Below are 25,740 nucleotides of genomic sequence, written 5' to 3' on the forward strand. Positions count from 1 at the left end.
AGTGATCCACCTGCCAACTCTCAAGGTTGCCTTTTTTTTTTTTTTTTTTCAGAGAGAGAGAGAGAAAAAGAGAGCATGAGTGGGGGAGGAGGAGGGAGAGGGAGACAAACTTCATCAAACTCCCTGCTGAGCACTGAGCTTGGAGAAACCACCTGGGGCTCCATCTCAACAACCCTGTGGTCATGCGCCGAACCGAAGCCAAGAGTTGGACGCTGAACTGCCTGAACCCCCAGGACCCCTCTCAATGTTGCCTTTTTACAGAATTGGAATAGAGAGAGCTCTTACCCAAAGGCGGATGTCCAGGCAGGACACCTGGCCGTCTGTAGCGATCGCTTGGGGAGCGGATATATTAAAGGCCATATTTCTGAAGCCACCCACATTTAACCGAGGCCGTCTCCTCAGAGCCTGGGATGGATCGGCTCGCTGCCATGGGCGGTCCTGTTCTCAGCCACTGGCCCCAGGTGCCTGGTGGGAGCCCTGGGAACAAATCGGGACCTCGGGGATGGGGCAATTGAGTATTTCTGTTATGTTCTGCATGACCCGATATCTTGAGCTCAGCCTGTCCTGTCCTGAGTTGTTCTGTGTGAAGGGAGAGGCGCCCTGTAAGGAGGAGCTCCAGCCCCCCCACCCACAGGAACCCATCACTGGGGGCCTCCCCATCACCACTGGCCTAGGAGCGGGTGCTGTGGTCACAGATACAGACACTGAGCCTGGGGCTGTGTCTGCATGTGGTTGATGAGAGGGGCTGAGAACTGCTGTGTGGCTTTTTATATTTGGTTGGGTTAGGATGTTAGCATCCCATTCTTACTGGGCCAGTGGAGGTTGGCCAGTCCCAACGAGATGGGAATAAGGGTGGCCCCTTTGGTAAGTGAACAGGATCCCTGCGGTGGACAGACGCCCAAAGGGCAAAGGGTGGCTGGAACAGTAAAGATAACAATGTTGCCATAACAGGGGCCGTCTCACCAGATGCCTTGTGATGGGAACATAGTCTAGCGGACTTGCTCCTGGACTGGAAGTCAAGTCCACAGTAAAGTCTGACCATTGAGGGCGGTGAGTCCCCAGGGGAAGATGCAGCCTACATGCAGGAGTAAAGTTGGTGCCCATGATGCCGGAGGCGGTGGTGAGAACAAGGGAGCAGGGTGCTGGATGTGTTGTGTGCAAAGCAGAAGCTGTGTCCTAGGAGCAGTGAGCTCTGTAACAAGAGGTCCCTACCCTGTGAGGTCCAGGTGGGTCAAGCTGGGATGACACAAGAAATGCCTCTAGTGGTTGGTGTGGCTTAAAATCCATTGTTCAGCTTGTCATAAAGGCCAAGTGCTGCCTGGTATCAGGCAGTTGGCAGGGGACTCACTCAGTTTTACAAGCATTTGATAGAGGCAGGGTCTGAGAGGCAGTTAGCTATTCCAGAAACATAGTACTCTGTATGATTGTCAGGGTCGCTTAGCAAGAGGCATGTGTGCAACTCGGCCTCCAGGCTACTGCTGCCATAGTCACAGCCCCCTGAGGGCAGAGGCCATCTGGGAGGGGAACGTCCCAATGTCCAAGAGGTCACTGCACATTGTCCCCATCATTTTCTCAGGCTAGGGTGATGTCCAAGGTGCTGGTGTACTTGGGGGTACACTGGTGGGGGCCAACCCAGTGGAGGGTGGCCTACTCAGGAGGAGACCCACGCAGAGCTGGTGTGTCTGGCTGGTGTCAGATCCTGAGTCTACCTGTGAGGGGCCGAGGTCAGGGTGGCATTGTAAGTGTGGTCTCTATGGCCAGGTGAGTGGATCTCAGGGAATTCCATCTGGTCGTTGGGCGTGCGGCTTGCAAAGGAGCATGAGGCATCCATGACCAAGTTTTGTGAAGACTCTATCCACGGTGCATGTAGATTCTGGACACGTTGATGGGCTAATTGTAGGGACATTTGTGGATGGCAGCTTTGCAATCTGAGACTGCTCCGTTAAACTCTGGCAGATGGTCAAAGCATACCCTGCCAGCCAGATGGCCTAACTTGGTCATGCTGGGAGGACATTCCACCAGGGGTATGACTGGAGGCAGGGTATCAGGAGGAGTAGCTCATTTAAACCTTGCCTCATGGCTCCATTTAATGAGAGGGAGGTGAGCTCTGGGTCAGAACCCATGCCCGGTGGCACGCCAGCTGAAGCCCTTCACCTGTGTCCTATGGCACTTGGTCCCCAGCCACCTGCGATGCACTTGTGCACCTGGCTGATTCTGTCTCAGTACATCTTCCAGGACAGGTTAGGGCCCAGGGGTCCCTTGGCAGTCCTGCCATCCAGGCTGTGCAGACGAGAAGGTTGCCACAACAAAGCACAGCATTTACACTTGACCAACTGGCAGGGCCTCTTCGGGACCAGTGGTCTGGGTACTGACCAGAAGCACAGGGTGGCTGGGGTCATTCACTCCTCAGGGTCATTCACCCCTCTATCTACAGTGGGCTGGGGGCTTGGCCCACATCTGCCAACAGCAACCACTAAGTTCCAGGGCTCCTTAGTGGATTCCATTTCTCAGTGGGACAGGCATGTAGACTTCTTTTCTTCTCTCTGAGATCCACAAGGTCCTGCTAGTGGGTCCTATAATTTCAATCTCCTGCAAAAGTTTTGATGCATTTGTTTAAATTGACCAGTTATTATAACACAAATGTGAGGTAACACCATTGGCCATAGCTTTGCAGCTGGTCCTAGAAATCACCACCTGGACCAAGTAAATCTATATAATCATGACCTCGAAGCAATTTGCTTGGCCTTCTAGTATAAGAGGGTCGTATCACAAAATCTGCCCTCAATCAGGTCACCAGTTCAAAAAATCAAAACAAAATAAAACAATTGTGATAGTGAGGAGAGCATCATCTGGTGATGGGTGTGAGGATGTCCTCCCTGGTATGTATGTGTGGTTCCCTGTGGCACACTCACAGGAAGTCCTGGGGGAAACTGGAACTTGGTGTGGTGGTTTTGGGGTCCTGAGAGCTGGGACTTGAGCAAGACTAGAGCTTAGGGCAAAACTTCTGTCCTAGGAGACTCCCTTTGTTTAAAAGCTTGAGGGGCATGTCTTTGAGTAGACCATGTGCCTGTCTGTAACCAGGCTGCTAAGGACCAGTGAGCAGGGTGGAAGCTCCACAAGATGCCATGTTCTAGAGCCCACGACTGAACAGCCTGGGAGGTGAGATAGGCTCCTTGATCTCAACCTGGGACGTCTGATGTGCCAAAAGAAGGAGCATAGACCTGGGAGAGAAGGGGGTAGTGCGTCAGCAGCGGAGTCTCCAGAGGAGCAGCCAGCGGGAGTCCAGTGGAGGTGCCCAGATCAGGGTGGTGTGCCTATTGTCTCCAGCAGAGGGCCGCTCACCAACATGCTCTGTCACCCTGGGGCATGTGCCCTCTCCTGGAAGCCAATTAGGTACCAGTAAGAGACAACTAGATGCCACTACTTTGCTTAGAGCCAGGTGAGGGGCTGCCTATGCCTGTGTGCCCTGTCGGGGCTGCCATACTGAGTGACTCGGGGTAATGGGCCCAGTCTTCTAAGGGGGAATAGCTATGTTGAGGCTGTCTGGTACCCCAGGAGGTGGCGCATGTGGGATCTTGGAACAGGCATGTAATTTGGATGAGGAGTCTGCGGCATGACTACAAGATGCTTCCAGTGCAGAGACACATGTGGCCATCATCAGCATGCGAGAATTGGCTGTCTCTATCAAATGAGATGCCCCAGGGAGGATCGTCCAAACCAGGCTGCTGACCTGTTGCGTACCACACAGGAGTCAACAGTATATGCTCCTGGGAGTCTCATTTCCATGGCCTGTGTAGAGCCAGGCACACTGCTGCCAGTTCTTTCAGGACAGCCTTCTTCAACCAGGGGTATGCTGTCATCTGGATGGTATACCCTGGCCTTCAGTGGGCGGCCTTCCATACATGGTGGCGCTGCCATCCGCCTTCCATACATGGTGCCACCCCCACCAGCCAGGAACCACTGGCTTCCTTTCCGTGTCATACAGTTGATGCCATAGGCCCCCCAAACTGCTAGAGGGGCTGCTGGTAGGGGTGCCACAGGTAGCACCTCCACATCAGTGGTCAGGGGGCTGAGTGTGGGGGAAGGCATATCCTCCTGTAATCTGAAAAAAAAATTCAACAGTGAGGCCTCAGTGGCTATGCTGAGCCAAAGAGGATGAGAACTTGTGTGACAGGGAGACTGGGCTATGAACCTACAAATGCCTCTGTCTCTAAAAGAGCCCAGTAGGCTGCTAAAATTTGGCAATTGAGTGGCATGTACCAGGCTGTTTGGGTCAGGTTTGGTCCAGAACCCCGTGGGGAGCCAGGCAGAATTGTGCTTAGTTGGGAGACTCCCTGAGGCATAGTCGATTGTGGTCAGTGATTGAACTTGGAAGTCTGATCCCAGAGGGGCAAAGGGCAGTGCCAACTATACGGCAGTTTGCTGAGGTTCTCCTCAAGGAAGGAAGCCAATTTGCAAGCAATGGCATAGTAGGGTTAAGCTTCCATAGGGTGAAGAGACCTAACATATGCTCACCTACCATAGTGTAGTGGGAAGGCCAACTGTGAGGAGTTGAGGTTTACAGTGAGAGGAGACTCATGGTCCTCAGCTGCCCACAGTATGCCAACAAACTGGACAGAGTGGCTGGTCCTTAGATGTTATTCAGAGCAGTGGCTCATCTTCTCTGCTATACATGTTGTGCTGTTCAGTATAAGTCTTCCTGGAGAGCATCTCAGGATCCCTGTAGCAGAATGTCCTCTATATGATGCTAAAGGCCGCAGCGGATTAGTTTGAGTGGATTTAGATCTCGTCTGCATAGGTTATATGAGACACAGAGCTGTGTAGGTAACCTTGTCGGCAGCCGAGGAAAGGTGCATCAAGAGTGTCTGAAAGTGAAAGCAAATCAATGTTGTGAGTCTTTACTGATAAGAATAGAGTAAAACACATTTGTTAGATCTCCGTCTACAATGTAGGGACCCTGAGCTTTTTTTGGTGTCATCTATCATATCTGTCTTACTAGAAATGGGAACCTTAATGGCAGGAACCTATGCATTTACATTTCCAGAGTCAGTTGGTAGTCTCCATTCCTTGGCAGCCAGTTTAACACTGGCCAGATGGGGCTATTATAGGGTGAGGTGATGGGCTGATGACTCCAGGGTCAAGCATCTCTGTAATGATGGGCCAAAGGCCCTGTGTACCTTGCTTTGACCAACATTGGGCACATTGCCTATTTGCACTGGAGAAGGAGCTGGACAGGTTCCCCTTTGGCAATTCCCATGAAGAACACCAGGAATTTAGGTTTATTCCAGTAGGTATGTGTTGAATTATAATCTTCTTGGACCTTCCCTGGTGAAATCAGAAACTGGCCTTGCATTCAGAGGGCAGAGAGAGACTGTAGAAAGAGACAGGTCACTTCAGGTTGGTAGGTGGCAGTTTTAATAAGCAAAGAAAACTCACATATGAGGCTTGTCTTGAGCAGCAGTGGGATAAATGGATCCCCACACCTGTTTGCCAAATCTTAAAAGTTTATTTATAAAGACGCCTCACTGGGTTCAGTCACATAAATGGTGCAGGTGTGTTCTCCACACCACATCACCATCTCACAGCTATATCTTTGGAACAGCCTCTTGGATCGCAGGAAAGCCAAGTGGAACCCACATTCCAAGGACAGGAGGGGGTGAGGAGTGCCCAGGTCCAACTCACAGGTCAACCAGTAGTCACATCTTTTTGATGACATTCCCCAACAATGTGTTATACTTGTAACAAGAAGAGAGAGCCAAGGGGCCACCAGCACTAGCAGCTATTTTTTGGAAATATGGCACCACAGGCACATCCAGTTTGATTTGTACTCTCTCTGGTAGGCTGTCCAAGGCTCCCTTTGGGAATTTAGGAGGGTTATCTGATATTACCATGACTCAGGCTCCTGTGACTAAAAGAGTCAGGAATATGGTTACTACCTTTGTCGCAAGGGACCACCAGAGTCATCAATGGACGGTTGTTCCCAGGAAGTGGGTCAAGCTTCTCCTAGCTGCTGAGTCCTTAGGATAAGGCTGTGGGGGCTTCCAAGCTCCCAGATCAGAGAAAATTTCAGGGGAAGAGTAGACTTCAGGATCCTCTGAAGGTCTCTCAGCCATTGAGATTGGGCTCTGTTGTGAGGTGATCACTAGATAAGAGAGAAGATCTTGCACCAGGGCTGCACAGCTATGAGCTCAATGGGGACCCCAAATTGGCAGAGCTGTGGTATAAAGCCCCTTGCTATTTAGAATCATCCTGGGCTTTGCTTCCAGTGTAGGTGGTATGTAGCTTAGGACCTGGAGGTGGGAAGGGCACTCTGGGAGGTGGGATGGGAGACCTGGGACCTGATGGCTGGCCTTTAGGTTTTGGGCCACTAGAGTACTGCAGATTCTGAGTCTGAGTGAGCATATCCCTCTGTGGCTATTTCCATTAGGCTTCCCTAGCAGTATAGGAGGTAACCCAAAAGTACACGAGTGCTGCCCTGTAATTTAGGGAGGGGGATGCTCCCTGTAAGAATTCTCTGGAGGAGGGGTTGGTATCTTCAGGATTGGAGGTATCCAGGTCATTTGGAATGCTGTGTTCAAAGAAGTGATAGAAAGCTAGGAAGATCAAGGAGTAGGAAGGCCTTAAGCATGCTTCCTCCCATGGATACAACTAGATAACACTCACATCAGCATAAATTCACCAGAAACCAACCTGAAGACTAACAGAACAAACTCCACAACCAAAGATAGAGAAGAGGCCACATGAAGAAAGTGGGAAGGGCAGAGAACATAATGGACTATGGCCACGAGGAGGGAGCTGGTAGTATGGAGAAGGGTGAAAAACAGACTTTCGCACAGAGGAGCCCTCGAACCAGAAGGATGAATCCCCATATTTGGCTTTGAAAGCAAGAAGGGTCAAATCTTGTGAGTTCTTACAACCAGCAGGATGTAAAGCCTGATACTTTAAAAATCAGTGGGCTTAGCTCCGGGAGAGCCTGGAGGGCATTAGGAAGTGGAGTACCTATCATTAAAGAGGCAGCACAACAAACCATCTGTGAAGGTACAGCCCTAGAACCAGCAGTTTGAAAAACACTGGGGGCAGATGGGAGGGAGGGTGATTTACTCATCTCAGAGTGTGGCCCAGAGAGACGAGGATCACAGGGAGACCTCCCCTTAGGTAGAGGGGAACTGGCAGGCATCATTTCCTTCCCCTACCGAGTGTAAACACAGGGACACTTGTGGGAACCAGCACCAACACTTACTACCTAACTTACACCAAACCCTGTCCCCCATCCCCCACCCCCACTTGCACTTGTGTGGATCTGCCTTTTCCCAGTCACATTTGCCTCAGCCCCAGCATTGCAGGCTCCTCCCACAGAAGACCAGAGCAAATCCCACTAATACCTGAGTCACACATTTTGCTGGACCTCAGTTCCAGCAACAGCAGGTCTCTTTTGCAAGCAGACCACTACACACCTTGTTAAAATAAGCCCCACTCACTGGGAACTAAACACTGCCCATGACAAAGTATGCCTCTGCAAATGAATGGACTGAAGGGAAAAGTGGCCAGGACTTAATAGCAGAGCACATGCAACACACATAGGAGACACTCCCTCAAGCGCCAGGCCCTGAGGAATAAGACACTGCACTGCAGGGCACTATAGGACATCTTTATAAAGACATTACTGTCAAGAGCAAGAAATGTAGCTGACTTCCCTAACACACATAAACAGACACAAAGAGTTGAAAAAATGAGACAGAGAAATATGTCCCAAATGAAAAAACAGGACCAAACCACAGCAAGAGACCTGAGTGAATTGGAGAAAAGTAATATGCCTAATAGACGATGTAAAGTAATGATCATGAAGATACTCACTGGACCTGAGAAAAAGATTGGAGGACATTCAGTGAGACCCTTAACATAGAGATTAAAAAGAGCCGATCAGAAATGAAGAATACAATAAATGAAATGAAAAATACACTTGATGGAATAAATTCCAGGTTAGAGGAAGCCAATGAATGAATTAAGGATTCATTCCTTAATTGGAATTGAGGACCTGGAAGAGAGAGTAATGGAAAGTAAACAAACTGAGCAAAGGAGAGGAAAGAAAATTATGCAAATTGAAAATAGTTTTAGAGAACTCAAAGACACCTTTAAGTGCAAGAACAATCACATTATAGGGATCTCAGAAGAAGAAAGAGAGAAAAGGGGGCAGAAAATCTACCTAAAGAAATAATAGCTGAAAACTTCCCTAATCTGGGAAAGGAAACAGAAATACAGATCCAGGGGGTACAGAAATCCCCTCAACATTCAACCCAAGGAAGTCTACACCAAGATACATAGTAATTAAAAAGGCAAAAAATAACAGGGCACCTGGGTGGCTCAGTGGTTGGGCATCTGCCTTTGGCTTAGGGCATGATCCTGGGTGGGGTCCTGGGATTGAGTCCCACATCAGGCTCCCTGCAGGGAGCCTGCTTCTCCCTCTGCCTATATCTCTGCCTCTCTCTGTGTATCTCTCATGAGTAAATAAATAAAATCTTTAAAAAATATAAATAAAATGCCAAAAAATAGCAAGAAAGAAAAAAATTAAAAGCAGCAGACAAAAAGAAGACAGTTACAAATAAGAGAAACCATAAAAGGCTATGAGTGGAATTTTCAGCAGAAACTTTGCAGGCAAGAATAGAGCAGCATGATATATTCAAGGTGCTGAAAGGGGAGAAAAATGCAGCCAAGAATACTCTACCCAGTATGGCTATTATTCAGACTAGAAGAAGAGATAAAGAGTTTCCCAGACAAAAACTAAAGGGTCGTGACAACTGAACCAGCCCTGCAAGAAATATTAAAGAGGACTGTGAGTGGAAAGGACAAATCATAAATGAGTGTATGAAAAATAAGTATATCTGTAAAAACCAATCGGGATCCACAAAGTAAAAGAATGTAAAATATAACACCATATACCTAAAATGTAGTGAGGAGAAGAGTAAAGGATGTGTTCACTCTTAAATAGCCATCAACTTAATATAGACTGTTGTATGCAGAAGATGTTACATACAAACTGAATGGTAACCACAAATCAGAAACCACTAATAGATATGCAAAGAATAAGGAGGAAGGAAATCCAAGTATATCACTAAAGAAAACCATCAAATCACTTAAGAGAGAAAGAGAAGAAAGAATCAGAGAAAATTTTCAGAAACAACTACAAAACAAGTAACAAAATGTCAATAAATACATAGCTATCAATAATTATTTTGAATATAAATGGACTAAACACTCCAATGAAAAGACAGAGGGTGACAGTGAATAAAAAACCAAGACCCATCTATATATGCTGTCTACTCATTTCAGACCTAAAGACCCATGAGGATTGAAAGCAAGGGGATGGAGAAATCTTTATCATGCAAATGGATGTCAAAAGAAAGGCAGGATAGCAATACTAATATGGGACAAAATAGATTTTAAAACAAAGACTATAGAAAGAGACAAAGAAAGGTATTCTATAAAGGGGACAGTCCAACAAAAAGATACAATAATTGTAAATATTTATGCACTCAACATGGGAGCACTCAAACATAAAATACTTCATAAGGAACATAAAGGAACACATTGATAATAATATGATAATACTAGGGGACTTTAACACCCCACTTACATCAATGAACATATCATCTAAACAGAATACCAACAAGGAAACAGTGGCTTTGAAAAAAATAAACAGAATTACTATGTAATCCAGTAATAATCCTATTTCTTGGTATATACCCAAAAAGAATTGAAAGCAGGAACTCGAAAGGTATGTGCACATCCACATTCATAGTAGCCTTGTTCATGAAGCTAGGAGCTGGAAGCAGCCCAAGTGTCCGTGGACAGTGAATGGATAAACAAAATATATACTTGTATATATGGTAGTGGGTAAATCCAATGGGATACTATTCAGCCTTAAAAATAAGGAAATTTTGACTCATGCTACAACATGGATGGACCTTGATGACCTGCTCACCATGACACTATGAATGTCAGGAGTTCAGCTAAGCTGCTCCATGGTGTTGCTTCCTTAACATCCATTCTGTGTGGCCAGGCAGCCTGGGGAGCCTTGAACTGACACTGCCCCCTTCCTGGAGCACATGCCCTAGGTAGCCCTCAGACTCACAAGCAGACATATGCTCTGGGTATGACTCCCCATTAGCCCTTCTAAGCAAGTGTTTCCCCGCCCCCCCCCCCAGCCCCCACCTCTCAGGGCCCTCACTGTGTGCATCCCTTAGATAAAACCCCAAGAGGTTACCAAAACCCCATTGTTTTTGAAATGACCAGTTTGGCCTTGGTGGGAAGGGTACCCAAAGCACTACACCCTTGGACCCTATAAAGGCATGAGCCCCAGGCCCTGCCTTTCTGCCTGCACCCTGTCTTGAAGTCCCTGTGTGACCCCTTGGAGATAAGTACTTCCCCCAGGACCTGTGAATAATAAACTTCTCTATTTCAATTTCCTAGTGCTGTTTGTTGTTGTTGTTAACCCAGACTCACCATAAGGCACCCTGAGCTCCACTTAACAAATGCTAATTTGTTACAACCAAGTCAAACAATTGTCTTCCTGAACAGGATGGATTGAGTTGCTTGCAACTGGCCTCAGGGAATGCCTTTTAACTGCGAATGCTTCTCCCAGGGGGTAATCTATCTGAGCCGAGCCTGCCATCTGCTGGCACCCAGTTGCCTCTGTGGACTGTAGAGTATTGCCTGTGCTGAGTACTTGCTGCTTGTGCAGAGTACTTCTTACTGTGCACTGTGCTCCCCCTCTTCTCATTCCAAATTGCAAGCTCAGAGGAAGGCAGGCAGAGTCCACCCTGAACCTTGAAACATTGCTCGTTGAAGCTGATGGAGGTGCCGTGGACATATCTTTCACCCATGAACACCCCATGGAAGTTAAGTTCTCCTAAGGTGTTAAATCTCTAAGACCTAGCTGCTGACTGTGAGGTGAATTGGCTAAGTTTTTTTGCAAGGTCCATTGCATCTGTTAGTGGTCATGCGTCAACCCTGTCCAAGTGTGGTCTACCAGATAAGGGTGGCAGGCATGGCATTAGGACAAGAGGCTCCCTTCTGTGACTACTGTGCTTATGAGCAGTACCAGGACTCCAAGCCCATCCTCACTAGGGTAGGCATGGCTCCTTGCAAAGGCAAGTGTGGCCATGGCCAGTGGTCCCTCTGTGACTACACATCTTCCTGCTGTCCCACCTTGTGATTTGTATTTCCCTGGTGATGAGTGATGTTGAGCGTCTTTTCCTGTGTCTGTTGGCCATCTGTAGTCTTTTTTAAAGATTTTATTTATTTATTCATGAGAAACACAGAGGGAGAGGCAAAGATATAGGCAGAGGGAGAAGCAGGCTCCTCCTTGGGGAAGCCCAATGTAGGGCTCTATCCCAGTACCCTGGGATCACAACCTGAGCCAAAGGCAGACCCTCAACCACTGAGCTACCCAGATGCCCCATCTGTAGTCTTCTTTGGAGAAATGTCTGTTTATGTCTTCTGCCCATTTTCAAATTGGATTGTTTTTTGGGTGTTGAGTTTTATAAGTTCTTTTTATATTTTGGATACTAACCCTTTATCAGATATATTATTTGCAGACTCTTAACTCTGAAACAAACTGAGGATTGCTGGAGGGGAAGGGGTAGGGAATGGGGTAACTGGGTGATAAGCATTAAAGAGGGCACTTGATGTAATTAATGAGTATTGGGTGTTATATGCAACTAACGAATCACTAAACTCTACCTCTGAAACTTAAAAAAAAAAAATCAAGGTGAAAACCAAGCATGGCAGTTAATAGAGGGGAAATAATACTCTGGGAATGGATTAGAAATCTTTCCAAACCTCATTCCCAAAGCATGGCCATTACTTGGCCTGTCTGGGCATTCCCTGGAATATCTCAATCATAAGGCTATCTTTATTTTACCGGACTCACAGCTCACCCAGTGCAAAAAGCCTTTACCATGGGGCACTTATTAATATTATAGGAAATTGATTAGCTTTGTGGCCATATGATACAGAGCATAACAGCAGGGCAGATAATAGGCTAACCAAAAAGCTTCAAGGGAAAATCTGAGAAATGAGATGTCTACAGGGGCTGTGAAAAGTTCTGTCATGTTGCTGGGAATCTAGAAAGTCATGTGCATATGTAGGGAAGTGTGCATGCGTGGGTTGTGCATGTGCCCAGGAAAGACCTAAAAAGGCTGACCTTGAGGCTCTTCACAGCAGGGAATGAAGGGGAAGGCAGAGTTATCATCTGCCTGACATTGGGAGAGGTGGGCCCCAGCACAAACACACACACAAACCCTTGGCAAAGACTGGGAAATCTGTGGAAAGCTGTCCCCAGTTACTAGCTGACAACTAAGCTCAATGAGCAGAGATTTCAGAGACCACATTACACAATTAGGTCAGAAAATATACCAAATAAACAACACAAATTAACAACAACAAATCCTGGAAAGGGAAGATAATCTGGTTTCCAGAGTCCTTTTAAAAGTCTGGTTTCAATACTAAGTAATGAGACATGGAAAGAAACAAGAAATTATGGTTTACAGGCAGGGAAATAAACACATAACAGAGACTGTCCCTGAAAAGCCCACATACTGGTCTTCTAGACAGGCTTTGAAGTCTATTTTAAATATGTTAAAAAAACTAAACAAGAGTTAAGCATGTTTCAAGAACTAAAGAGAAGTTTAAGAAAGGTGTCTTACCAAATGGAAAATATCAATTAGAAAAAAATACAAAAAATTAAACTGTTGTTTAAAATTATAACTGAAGTGAAAAATTCACTAAGGCAGTATCAGATTTAAGCATGCAGACAAAAGGCCAGCAAACTTGAAGGTAGACCAATGAACCTTTATCTGCACTGGGGAAAGGAATGAAAAGAGTCAAGAAATATGAACAAAACTAAAGGGGACCTATAGGACACCATCACGTGTCAAAATACATAACGGGAATCCTGGCAATAGAGGAGAAAGGGAAAAAGAATATTTGAAGAAATTATGGCCAAAATTGTCCTTATTTTCATGAAAAACATTAATATATACATTCAAGAATCTTCACAAACTACAAATAGAACCAACTCAGAGAGCCATCTCTAGGCACATCAAAATCAAACTTCTGAAAACGAAAGAAAAAGAAAATCTAAAAAGTAGCAGGAGAGAAGCAACCCATTACTTAACAGATGGTGAATAAGACCTAATTTCTCAGGGCACCTGGTGGTGCAACCAGTTGAGTTCCAAATCTTGGTTTTTGGTCGGGTTGTGGTCTCAGAGTTGTGAGATCAAGCCACATGTTGGGCTCTGTGCTCAGCAGGGAGTTTCCTGGAGATCTTCTCTCTCCCTTTGCTCTTCCCCCTATACCTCTCTTAAAAAGGAGGTGGGGGAGCAGTATTGTATACCAACAAGTTAAATAACCCAGATGAAATGGACAAATTCATGGGAAGACATGGACTCTTAAAACTGAGTCAATAAGAAACAAATTTTGAACAGACCTATAGCAAGTAATCAATAATCATAAAGCTTCCCACAAAGAAAACCCAGGAACAGATAGTTTCACTGTTTCATTCTACCAGATGTTAGAAGTAACATTAATCCTTTACAAAGTCTTTCAAAAGATAGAAGAGGTGAGAACCCTTTCCAACACATCCTAAGAGGCCATTATTACCCTGATACCAAAACTAAACAAAGATATCACAAGAAAACTACAAACCAATATCTGTTATGAATATGGTGTTTTAAAAATTCTCGAAAACTTACTAGCATAATGAAGCTAGTACCAAAACAATGAGAAGACAGGCTACATACTAGGAGAAAATATTTGCAAAAGACATATCTGATAAAAGACTGTTACCCAAAATGGGCAAATGACCAGAACAGACAATTCAACAAATAAGACATACAAATAGTAAGTAAACATATGAAAAGATGCTCCATATCATATAGAGATCTCCATATCATTAAGAACTGCAAATTAGAGGCACCTGGGTGCCTCAGTGGTTGAACATCTGCCTTTGGCTCTGATCGTGATCCCGGGGTCCTGGGATCGAGTCCCATAGCTAGCTCCCTGCAGGGAGCCTGCTTCTCCCTCTGCCTATGTCTCTGCCTCTCTATGTGTGTCTCTCATGAATAAATAAATAAAATATTTTTTTTAAAGAGTTGCAAATTAAAGCTACAATGAGAAACCACACATCTATTAGAATGGTGAAAATCCAAAACACTATCAACATCAAATGCTTGTGAGGATGTAGAGCAAGACAAAAGCTCATTTATTTCTTACAAGAAGTCAACATGGTGGAGCCACTTTGGCAGAAAGTTTAGAACTTTCTTACAAAATCACATATACTCTTACTATTCAATTCAGCAACTGTGCTCCTGTTTTGGTATCTACCCAAAGGAGTAGAATGCTTGTGTCCACACAACACCCGCAGATGGATGTTTATAGCAGCTTTGTTCCATAATTGCAAGAACTTGGAAGCAACCAAGATATCCTTCAGTAGGTGATTGGATAAATAAACCTTAGTACATGCAGGCAATGGAATATTACTAAGTGCTATAAAGAAATGAGCTTGTCCACTTCTGTGCTACATATCCCTGGCATCTGAGATGTTGGTCGGCAGGTGTCATGGATTAGGTAAGGCAGTTCATTGAGCCAAGTCAGCAGTTTGTGAAGGACTCAGTTTGACTGGTTAAAAGATGCACTAAACCTGATAGAAAAGAATTCCAGAAGATTGCCATGGCAACAGCATTAGGATTTGCTATAATTGGATTCATTGGCCTTTTTTGTGAAATTGATCCATATTGCTATTAATAACACCATTGTGGGTGACTGAATGCTTTTTTATTTTTAAAAAGATTTATTTATTCATTTTAGAGAGAGAGAGAGCACGTGCAGAGAGGAGGAGAAGGAGAGAGAGAGAGAAACTCAAGTTGACTCCTCACTGAGCTCAGAGCCCAATGGGAGTTCAGTCTCAAGATCCTGAGATCAGGGCCTGAGCCTAAAACAAGAGTTGTTCACTCAACCAACTGTGCCATCCAGGGACTGCTGAATATTTTTTAGAAGAATTTTTTATCTTGGGGATTGGTGAACAAATGAGGATTTGAGAAGCTCATGGAGTAAAAATGTGTCTATATGCTTTGTGTTTTTCTTTTGTTCCAACATGTTTTGTATTTCTATACCGAAACGATTTCAAAATAAAAAACTAAAAATAAATGAGCTATCAAGCCACAAAAAGACATAAAGGAACCTTAAACGCATAATACTAAGTGAAAGAAGCCAATTTGAAAAGGCTACATACTATGCAACTTCAACTCCATGACATCCTGCAAAAGTCCAAACTATGGAGATAGTAAAAAGTTTGGTGTTTGCCAGGGATTAGAGGAAAGGGTATGAACAAGATGAGCACAGGGGGTTTCTAGGGCAGTGAAACTATTAGATATAATACTGTATTTTGTTTTTGTTTTTGTTTTTTTAATATTTTATTTATTTATGACAGATACAGAGAGAGAGAGAGAGAGAGGCAGAGACACAGGCAGAGGGAGAAGCAGGCTCCATGCACCGGGAGCCCGATGTGGGATTCGATCCCGGGTCTCCAGGATCACACCCTGGGCCAAAGGCAGGCGCCAAACCACGCGCCACCCAGGGATCCCTGATATAATACTGTAATGGTGAGTACATGTTATCATGCATTTGTCAAAATCCATGGAATATACAACACTGAGAGTAAACCTCAATGCAGACTACAGACTTTGAATAATAATGAAGTGTTACTGTTGGTTCATTGATTCTAATAAATGTACCACTCTGGAGCAGGATGTTGTTGGTGGAGGAAGCTTGTGATTATGAGGACAGCATGTATATGGGAACTCTGTATTTTCTCCTTAATTTTATTGTGAATGTAAAACTGCTCTAAAAAATATAGGATGTTTTTTTAAAAAAGCATTATACATAATGACTAAATGAGATGTATCTGAGGAATGCAAAGTGGGTTCAACATAAGAAAATCAAGCAATGTAATATACTGTGTTGATTAAGGCAAATTCCACATGCTAACCTCAACAGACACAGAAATTTTTTTTTTTTTGACAAATCCAAAATCCTTACAGGATAAAAATATTCAAAAAAATAAGATTAGAAGGGAACTTCTTCAACTTAATAAAGACATCTATGAAAATCCCACAATTAATATCATACTTAAAGTTAGAAGACTGAAAGTTTTCTCCCTAATACGAGGAACAGGACAACCATGTCTGATTTCTCCACTTCTACTCAGTATTTTACTGGAGGTTCTAGCCAGGGCAATTAGACAACAAGAAGAAATGAAAGGCATCTAGATTAAAAGATAGATGTAAAACTATCTGAATTTATGGAGGACATGATTTTGTATACAAAAACCACCAAGAAATCCACAGGAAAATGGTAAAAGCTAATAAGTGAATCCAGCAATGTTGCACTAAAAACTACAAAACGTCATTGAAAGAAATTAAAGAAGATCTAAATAAGAAGAAAGATATCCTATCTTCATGGATTAGAAGACTTAATATCTTTAAGATGGTAATACTCCCCAAATTATGTACAGATTCACTACAATTCTTACACAATCTAGTTCACTTTTTTGTTGAAATTAACAAGCTAATCCTAAAATTAATATAAAAAGGCAAAGGACCCAGAATAGCCAAAATAATCTTGAAGAGTAAGGACAAAATTAGAAGATCCACATTTCCTGATTTCAAAATTTACTACAAAGCTGCAGTAATCAAGACTGGGTGATACTGGCATAAGGATAAACAAACTAGTGCGATAGAATTGATAGTCCAGAAAAAACCTCCATATATTATGGTCAACTAATTTTTGATAAGGTTCCCAAGACAATGCAAGAAGAAAAAAAATACTTCTTTCAACAGATACTGTTGAGACAACTGTATACCCAGTTGTCTAATGAAGCTGGACCTCTGTCTCACACCACGTCAGAATATGAACTTGAAATGGATCAAGGACTTAAAGTGTAAGTGTTAACCTTATGAAACTCTTACAAGAAAATGTAAGTCTTTATGGTCTTGGATTAGTCAGTGGTTTCTTAGGTATGATGCCTATAGCAAAAGCAACCAAAGGAAAAAATAAATTGGACTTAATAAAATGAAATTTGTGCTTCAAAGAACACTATCAAGAAAGTGAAAAAGATAACTCCCAGAATAGGAGAAAATACTTCCAAATCATATATTTGATAAGAATGTAGCATCCAGAACACATAAAGAACTCTTTCAAGTCAATAATAAAGACAAATAGCCCAATAGATAATGGGGAAAGGACTTGAACAGACATTTTTCCAAAGAAGTCATACAAATGGCCTATAAGCACAAAAAAATATGCTCAACAGTATTAGTTATCAGGGAAATACAAATCAAATCATCTTATAGTTACTAGGGTGACAAAAAAGATGGCCACATGTTGGCAAGGATATGGGGAAATAGGAACTCTGGTATACCTCTGCTGGGAATATAAGCCAGTATAGCTACTTTGGACAACAATGTGGCAGCAACTCAAAGAGTTAAACATGGTTACCATGTGGCCAGGCAATTCCACCCCTACATATATACCCAAGATAATTGAAAACATAATTTCACACAAAAACTTATACACAAATGTTCATAGCACTATTTAATAAAGCCAAAAAGTGGAACCAACCTAAATGTCCATCACCTGGACAGCTCTGGTGGTGCAACAGTTTAGCACCGCCTGCAGCCCAGTGTGTGATCGTGGAGACCCAGGATTGAGTCCCAGGTCAGGCTCCCTGCATGGAGCCTGCTTCTCCCTCTGCCTGTGTCTCTGCCTCTCTCTCTCTCTTTCTGTGTCTCTCATGAATAAATAAATAAAATCTTAAAAAAACATGTCCATCACCTAATGAATGGATAAACAAAATGAGTTATGCTCATATGATGGATATCATTTGTCCATAAAAAGGGAATGAGGCCCTGATGTAATGATATGGATGAACCTTGAAAACATGCTAAGTGAAAGAAGTCAGATGCAAATGTCACATACCATATGATTTTCTTTTTAATGTGAAATGTCAGACTAGGCAAATTCATAAGAGATAGAAAGTAGATTAGTGGTTGTCCAGAGTTGGGAGAAGACAGGAATGGGGAGTGACTGCTAATGGGGAGGAGGTCTTTTTGGAGGGTGATGAAAATATATTCTGGTTTAGATAGTGGAGATGGTTGCAATCTTGTGAATATTTAAAAATCTTGTCAATATACCAAACATCACCTAAGAGTACACTTGAAAAGGGGAATTTTATGGTATGTGAATTATATTTCAATTTAGAAAACAAAAACTTTGGCCATCCTTTTTTAGGTCTATCCCTGAACTCTGATCTGTTCCGTTGATTTTTGCATCTATTTGCCTGCCATTACCACACTGTCTTGATGGCTGCAGCCATATACAACTCCTTACAATTGAGAAGGGTGGTTCCTCCCTCCTGCTTTATTCTTCCTTTTCTTTTTTTTTTATTTTTTATTTTTTTATTTATTTATGATAGTCACAGAGAGAGAAAGAGAAAGAGGCAGAGACACAGGCAGAGGGAGAAGCAGGCTCCATGCACCGGGAGCCCGACGTGGGACTCGATTCAGGGTCTCCAGGATCGCGCCCTGGGCCAAAGGCTGGCGCCAAACCGCTGCGCCACCCAGGGATCCCTATTCTTCCTTTTCAACCCTTTTGAAAATAGCTATTCTAGGTGTGCCTGGCTGGCTTAGTCGGAAGGGCATGTGACTCTTGATCTCAGGTTTGTGAGTTTGAGCCCTGAATTGGGTGTAGACATTATTTTAAATAAATAAATAAACTTTAAAAAATAGCCTTCTCATATCTTTTTTTTTTTTTTTTAAGATTTTATTTATTTATTCATGAGAGACACACAGAGAAAGGCAGAGACACTGGCAGAGGAAGAAGCAGGCTCCATACAGGGAGCCCGATGTGGGATTTGATCCGAGCAATCCAGGATCATGCCCTGGGCCAAAGGCAGACACTCAATCGCTGAGCCACCCAGGCGTTCCTGCATTCCCATATCAACCTTATCATCAGCTTGTCTACCTCTAAACATTCTTAGGGGTACCTGGTTGATAGTTTTGCTCAGTTCTTCTACGTCTGCTGATTTTCTGTCTGGTGGTTCTATTAATTACTATGAGAAAAAAGTGTTAAAGCTTCCAACTATAGTTGAAGATATGTCTATTTTTCTTTTCAGTTCTGTCAATTTTATTCCTTAGTGCATACACATTTTAAATTACATCTTCTTAATGAATTGACCCTTTTTAATCATGATAATGCTTCTCTTTGACACTGGCTGCTTTCTTTGTTCTGAAGTCTATTTTGCCTGATTTTAATATCACCACTTTGGCTGTCTTGGATTAATGTTTTTATGTATATATATATTTGTTTTGTTTTGTTTTTTAAAGATTTTATTTATTTATTCATGAGAGATACAGAGAGAGAGAGGCAGAGACATGGGCAGAGGAAGAAGCAGGCTCCATGCAGGGAGCCTGACTTGGGACTCGGTCCCCGGTCTCCAGGATCATGCCCTGAGCTGAAGGCAGGCGCTAAAATGCTGAGTCACCCAAGGATCCCCTATGTATATATTTTAAAGGACACTTTAAAATTTTAGAATAGTTTTAGATTTATAGAAAAACTGCAAAGATAATATGAAGTTTGCATATTAACATTTTATATTAATATGGTACATCTATCACAAATAATAAACAATATTGATACACTGCCCATATTTTATTCAGATTTCCTTAGTTTTATCCTAACGTGTTTTTTCTCTTCCAAGTTTCATCCAAGATACAAGTTACTTTTAGTTGTTACATCTCCTTAGGCTCTTCTTGGCTATGACAGTTTACCTTGCTTTTGATGACCTGGACTGTTTCAAGGAGTGTTAGTCAAGCATTTTGGTAGATTGCCCCAAATTGGGATTTGCCTGTTGTTTTCCTCATGGTTAGATGGAGGTTATGAGATTGGGGGTAGGGGGTCGACCATGGAGGTAAAGTTCTATTCTCTCCATGTATCAGTGATATGTACCATCAGTGTGACTTATCACTGGTGATGTTGACCTTGGTATCCTGGCTGAGATGGTCTCCTGTCCTCTTATTCCCTTTCCATACTGTCCTCTGACATTAAGACACAATGTACCAGCCACACTAAGGACTGCAAAGTCAGGCTGCACCTCCTGAGATCAGAGCATCGACATAAATTACTTGGAATTCTCCTGCACAAGATACTTTCCATTATCCCCCAACTGTTTTTTTATTCAATCATTTATTTATATTACTATGGACCCATGGACATTTACTTGGGGCTATAATCCAATACTACATTATTTATTTTGTTGGTCGAATAGGTACAGCTTTGGCCATTGGGAGCTCTTTCGGTTGGCTCCTTGCACTTTTTTCCCCCAAAGATTTTATTTATTTAGCACAAACAAGGGGAGGGGCAGAGGGAGAGGCAGGCTCCCCGCTGAGCAGGGAGCGGATGGCGATGAGGAAGACGATGATAACGACGTGGAACTCAATCCCAGCACCCTGAGATCATAATCTGAGCCGAAGGCAGTCATGTAACCAACAGAACCACCCAGGTTTTTTTTAAACAATTGTTTAAAAAGTTTTTTTAAACAATTGTTTACTTTTCATTTTCAATATTATCTGTGACTACCTTGAGAACCACTTCAAACAAAGCTATAAGTTTTGCTTTCAAATATCAAACAATTTTTAAAGTCCAAGTGGAAAAGAAACAGCTATCATATTCACCAAATATTAACCTATTCTACTCCTCTTTTTCACTCCCAACATTCCCTGTTTTCTTCTGTTATCATTTGTCTTCTGTCTCAAGGACTTCCTTTAGCAATTCCTCTAGATGAGGTCTGCTAACAACAAAATCTCTGTTTTCCTTCTTTTGAGAAGTCTTCATTTCCCTTTTATTCTGAAGGATTTTCTCACTGAATACAGAATTTTTCTCTTGGTATCTGAACAATGTAATGCCACTTCTCTGGCCTCTGTGTGTCTCTCATGAATAAATAAATAAAATCTTTAAAAAAACAGATATGGGAAGGCAAAGAAGCTAGTATAGCTATTTTTTAAAGTTTATTTATTTATTTAAAAATAAACTCTACACCCAATGCAGGGTTCAAACTCACAAACCTGAGATCAAGAGTCACATGCCTGGGGCAGCCCCGGTGGCGCAGCGGTTTAGCGCCGCCTGCAGCCCAGGGCGTGATCCTGGAGACCCTGGATCGAGTCCCACGTCAGGCTCTCTGTATGATGCCTGCTTCTCCCTCTGCCTATGTCTCTGCCCCTCCCTCTCTGTCTCTATGAATAAATAAAATCTTAAAAAAAAAAAAAAAGAGTCACATGCCCTTCCGACTAAGCCAGCCAGGCACACCTAGAATAGCTATTTTCAAAAGTGTTGAAAAGGAAGAATAAAGCAGGAGGGAGGAACCACCCTTCTCAATTGTAAGGAGTTGTATATGGCTGCAGCCATCAAGACAGTGTGGTAATGGCAGGCAAATAGATGCAAAAATCAACGGAACAGATCAGAGTTCAGGGATAGACCTAAAAAAGGATGGCCAAAGTTTTTGTTTTCTAAATTGAAATATAATTCACATACCATAAAATTCCCCTTTTCAAGTGTACTCTTAGGTGATGTTTGGTATATTGACAAGATTTTTAAATATTCACAAGATTGCAACCATCTCCACTATCTAAACCAGAATATATTTTCATCACCCTCCAAAAAGACCTCCTCCCCATTAGCAGTCACTCCCCATTCCTGTCTTCTCCCAACTCTGGACAACCACTAATCTACTTTCTATCTCTTATGAATTTGCCTAGTCTGACATTTCACATTAAAAAGAAAATCATATGGTATGTGACATTTGCATCTGACTTCTTTCACTTAGCATGTTTTCAAGGTTCATCCATATCATTACATCAGGGCCTCATTCCCTTTTTATGGATAAATGATATAAATGAGATATCACAGAGACTAGAGATGTGCTCTGGGTGCGCTGGGTGGGCAATGTAACATTTCTCTATGGATGCTTTCCAGTGTTCTTCTTTTCCCTTTAGTGTCCAAAAATTTGATTATGATGCTTCTGGGCATGGATTTCTTTGAATTTATTCTGGTTGGGCTCACTCGGCTTCTTAGATCTGTACATTATCTTTTCCCCAAAATTTGCGAAGCCTTCTGTCATTATTTATTGTAATTTTTTTCAGCCCTGTGCTCTTTCTCCTCCTAAAAGTTAGAAGCACTATTATTGTCTTACAGCTCCCTCATACTCAATTCATAGATTTTTAATTAAAAAGTTTTCATTGTGGAGAAAAAAAACAAATACACAATTTACCATCTGGATGATTTCTTTTCTTTCTTTCTTTCTTTCTTTTTTTTTTTTTTTTTTTGAACCATTTTTAAGTGTAGAATTCGGTAGTGTTAAGTGTATTTATATCATTAGGAATCAATGTCCAGAACTTTTCATTTGGCAAAATTGAAACTCTATACCCATTAAACAATAACTGCCTATTTCCCATCCCACTCCCTCCCAGCTCCTGGCACTGACCATTCCACTTTCTATAGCTAAGATTTTGACTATTCTAAGTGGAATCCACAGTATTTGTCTTTTTGTGACTGGCTTATTTCACTTAGCATACTGTCCTCAAGGTTTAGCCATGCTGTAACATGTGTCAGAATTTCCTTCTTTTTAAAGGACAAATAATATTCTACTGTACATATATAGCACATTTTAAAATCCATTCGTCTGTTCATGGACACTTGGGTTGCTTCCTCCTCTTGGTCATTGTGAATAATGCTGATATAAAAATAGATGTACAAATATCTCTTCAAGATCTCACTTTAATTCTTTGGGATATATACCCAAAAGTAGAATTGCTAGATCATATGGCAATTCTACTTTTAATCTTTTGAGGAACCACCAAGCTATTTTCCACAGTGGGCACACCATTTTACATTCTTTTGTGTCTAGCTTCTTTGTTCCACATTGGGTTTGTGATTCATTCATGTTGTTGCCAGGGGTGATGCTTTGTTTATTCTCATTACTGTGTAGTACTCCATTTGTCAAATATTTCACAATTTATTTATCCATTCTACTGTAGACATTTGGGTTGTTTCCAGGTTTGGGCTATTAAAGACTGCTACTATGGATCTGTGCTGTATGTCTATAGTGAACATACATATGTACTTCAGCCAAGTTAAATTCCTAGGAGTAGAATTACTAGATTATTTATATGTATGTGCATTCTCTCTCTCATCTATCTATAAATATGTAAAATCTCCACATGATTTTGAAAAGATAATATCAAACAGTTTTCAAAGTGGTTGTATGAACTTGCTCTCCTATCAGCAGCATATAAGAATTCTGGCTACTTTACATCTTTGCCAGCATTTGGTATTGTCTATCTTTTTAATTTAAATGATTCTGGTGGTTACAGTAAAATTATGATTTTCTTTTTAAGATTTTATTTATTTATTTTAGAGAGAGGGCCTGAGTAGGGGTAGGGAGAGGGGCAAGCAGACTCACTGCTGAGTACAGAGCCCAATGTTGGGCTCAATCCCATGTCCTGAGCTGAAATTAAGGGCCAGATGCTCTACCAACTGGGCCACCCATGTGCCCCAGTAAAATTAATGGTTTTAATTTGAAATTTCCTGATGACTAGTGAAGTTAGTACAGACCTTGTCAAACATATATTGGCTATATGGGTATTGCCTTTTGTGAAGTGCCTACTGCAGGTTTTGCCCATTTTTCCAGTAAGGTTGTCTGCTTCTTTATAAGTTCTAGATAGGAGCCTTAGTATAATAAATATATTATATATGTATGTATTTTAGTATCTTCTCCCTTTCTGTGGCTTTCCTTTTCATTCTCTAGTGGTGTCTTTTGAAGAACAGATGTTCTTACTCTTGGTAAAGTCCAATTTCTCATTTTATGTGCTTTCAATTTCCCTTTTAGTACTTTCTATAACCTCTTTAAGAAAAATCTTACCTAACTCAAAGTCATAAAGATACTGGGTTTTTTTCTAAAACTTCATTGCTTACCTTCCATACTTAGTTTTTCAGTCCATCTGGAATCAGTTATTGTGTGTGTTGTGAGGTTTGGGTCAATACACATTTTTTTCCTAATACAACTTTTCAAATGACTATTTTTTGAAGACCATTCTTTTCCCTGGCACATTGTATTTATCCTCACCATTTGTAATAGCTATAAAGCCTTCCATTCTAAGGTACTCCCATAACTTATCTACCCATTCTTCCATGGGATTTTTGGGTTATTTTCTGACCTCTGCTATCATCAAACAGGGTAAACATCTTTGTATGGATATCAAGGCATTCTTCTGCAATTTTTAAAACAAAAGTGGAACTTCTGAGCCAGAAAATATTTACTTTTTGGGTTTTTGCTGTTGTTTTTAAATATTTTATTTATTTATTCATGAGAGACACACACACAAAGAGAGAGGCAGAGACATAGCAGGCTCCATGGAAGGAGCCAGATGTGGGACTGAATCCTGGGACTCCAGGATCACGCTCTGGGCTGAAGGCAGATACTCAACTGCTGAGCCACCCAGGCATCTCAATATTTGTCTTTTTGAAAAAATGATAAATGACATGGTTCAAAAATCAGAGAATGCAAAAGAGCCAGTGAAAAATTTACCTCCTACCCTGTACCCAATCCTTCTAGGCCCTCCACCAGGTGATTGCAATCATGAAATCTGGAGTATCGTTGCAGATACCTTGTAATGGATGAATAGGCATTATTTAGACTTTTTCTTCTTTTCTTTACACAAGAAGGGGCACACCGTATGCTCTGTTCTGCATCTTGCCTTTTTAACTAAACAATATATCTTAGAAGTCTTATTACTGCACATAAAAAAAGCATCCTCATTAATTTTTAAAGCCATATATTCCATTGGATGGGTATACCACCATTTAGGCAGTCTTCTGCTGATGGACATCTGTGGTGTTTCCAATTTTTTGCCTTCCACACAAGGCTGCAATAAGTAACTTTGCGTATGTCATCTCAGGTGTGTGCAGTGTATCTGTTGGGGGATTTCTACAAGTAGACTTGCTGAGTCCAAGGGGATATGCATCTGTAACTTGATCAGCATTTCCAAGTCACACTCCTCTACCAGCAATGTATAAAAGCTCATGTTTTCCCATAGCCTGGTTAATAGACTTGGAGCTAGGATCTTTAGTCATTTGTTAGGTGGAAAATTGGAGATTATGTTGCATTTATGTTGTGTGTGAGATTGAGCATCTTTTCAGGGGTTTAAGACCAACTTGTGTTTTTTGTCAACATCCTTCGATGATATGCACTTCCTTAGAATCACTCATGCAAATTCCTCCAAATGTTTCCTCATGAGAAGCCTTAGACATGGGACTTTCAGGTCAGAGTTCGAACTTTTTAAAAGATGTCTCTACGTGTGGCCAACTAACCTTCCAGAAGGGAGGTCCCACTAACGCTTCTTTCACAACATGGCCCTGGACTGGGCTCCCAGCATCACTGGCTGCAGAGTGTCCTTGGAACTGGCAAGGCCAGCTCCCGGTGGAGAGCCTCGCCTGCAGTGCAGAGCTGGCCCCGCCTCTCCGGGAGGCTCCGCCCCGTCGCCAGGAGGCCCCGCCCCAGAGGTGCAGCCCCGCCCACTTACGATGCCCTCCTATTGCGATCGCGCGGCCCCGCCCCGCACAACTGGCCGCGAA

The 25,740-nt window shown here is 42.5% G+C and overlaps 1 long non-coding RNA gene and 1 pseudogene across 1 annotated transcript; one reads left to right on the forward strand and one right to left on the reverse strand.

Moving 5' to 3' along the window:
• Positions 1-1,041: 1,041 nt before the first annotated feature.
• On the reverse strand, positions 1,042-25,617 carry LOC140623077 (uncharacterized). Its single transcript, XR_012022764.1, has 3 exons — positions 25,477-25,617; positions 4,520-4,865; positions 1,042-4,102 (listed from the first exon to the last, which is right to left on the reverse strand). It is a non-coding gene; the product is annotated as an uncharacterized lncRNA (long non-coding RNA).
• On the forward strand, positions 14,617-14,824 carry LOC140608660 (protein transport protein Sec61 subunit gamma-like; annotated as a pseudogene).
• Positions 25,618-25,740: the final 123 nt, after the last annotated feature.

This window comes from Canis lupus, chromosome 1 (genome assembly GCF_048164855.1).
Source record: "Canis lupus baileyi chromosome 1, mCanLup2.hap1, whole genome shotgun sequence".
Taxonomy (NCBI): Eukaryota; Metazoa; Chordata; class Mammalia; order Carnivora; family Canidae; genus Canis; species Canis lupus.